The sequence below is a fragment of the Bos mutus genome, chromosome 7 (genome assembly GCF_027580195.1).
Source record: "Bos mutus isolate GX-2022 chromosome 7, NWIPB_WYAK_1.1, whole genome shotgun sequence".
Taxonomy (NCBI): domain Eukaryota; kingdom Metazoa; phylum Chordata; class Mammalia; order Artiodactyla; family Bovidae; genus Bos; species Bos mutus.
The window spans coordinates 95,758,347-95,759,756 of NC_091623.1; the positions used below are offsets into that span (position 1 = coordinate 95,758,347).

The 1,410-nt window shown below is 39.1% G+C and overlaps 1 non-coding gene across 1 annotated transcript; it reads left to right on the forward strand.

The window, feature by feature from the left end:
- The first annotated feature begins 761 nt into the window (after positions 1 to 761).
- Positions 762 to 885, forward strand: LOC138988692 (small nucleolar RNA SNORA31). The gene has a single exon (XR_011464958.1). It is a non-coding gene; the product is annotated as a small nucleolar RNA SNORA31 (small nucleolar RNA).
- The last annotated feature ends 525 nt before the right edge of the window (positions 886 to 1,410 follow it).

Below are 1,410 nucleotides of genomic sequence, written 5' to 3' on the forward strand. Positions count from 1 at the left end.
GGATTCAAGAGACATCAAGTTTTGTCATTAAAGAGTGTGATTATGCCATATGGTAACAAATAGATATCAGGAACATACTTCAAAGTGACTGAGTTTTACCTTTCTATTTCCAATGTGTAGGATCTTATAAAAATAAAGTGTGTGTTTGTATAGATATATGATAGATAGACATTATTAACTGTGTTGACATTATAAGGAAAAACAAAATAATATGCTTAAAAATTCTAAATATATATTCTAGTTTATAGACATAAAAGATTAACCAGGATATTTTCATGTGACAAAGTCCAGTTCAAACTTTTTTATGCACAAAGGTATAAAGTAGGGAGGTGGGGAACTAATGGCAGTAAAGGGAAATCAGTGCAGTAGTCCTGGCTTTAGGTAACATAGGAGATGGAGGGTCAAGTGATGCCGTTGGTCCCTGCCCTTTTCTTTATTTCCCCCTTAGGTTATTCTGGGCTTCCCTTGTGGCTCAGCTGGTAGGGAATCTGCCCGCAACGTGGGAGACCTGGGTTCAGTCACTGGCCTGGGTTAGGAAGATCCCCTGGAGAAGGGAACGGGTACCCACTCCAATATTCTGGCCTGGAGAGTTCCATGGACTGTATAATTCATGGGGTTGCAAAGAGTTGGACACTACTGAGTGACTTTCACTTCACTAGGTTATTCTATTCTTTAGATCTTGCCTCAGCACTGTATGGGCATTATAAGCTGCCCCACATATATACATGTCATAATTCCAAGAACCCTCTCCGTCTCTGTACCTGCATCAATTATATTAAAACAAACACTGTGTCTGCTAGGGCTTCCACTACAAATGCAAGAAAAATGTGTCCTCATGCTTTCTGTCTGATTGTGGCAGCCCAGATTGAATGGGGGAATACAGGGAAAAAAATTTGCACCTCCCAAATAACCTTGTGAGCAGTAAAAGCCTGCTTTATTCCAAAGAAGAATTTATAAGAGTTTACAAGGCTTTCCTGGTGGCTCATAATCTCCCTGCCAATGTAGGAGATGTGCTTTCAATCCCTGATCTGGGAAGGTCCCCTGGAGAAGGAAATGGCAACCCACTCCAGTATTCTTGTCTGAGAATTCCATGGACAGAGGAACCTGGCAGGCTGTAGTTCATTGAGTCATAAAGAGTCAGACATGACTGAGCGACTATACAGCAACATTGAAAGATTATTCCCTTATAACCTTACTTTCTGATTGATTTCACTTCTAAAAACATAAGGGTTAAGTCTGCTATGGCTGATGCATGTTGATATATGGCAGAAAGCAACACAAGATTGTAAAGAAATTATCCTTCAATTAGAAAGAAAGAAAAAAAAAATTAAGTCTAAATAAAGAATAAAACCAACACTGATTAGACCTGTTTGGAGTACCAGATCTCTTTTTTTGATTAACTGTTCTAAA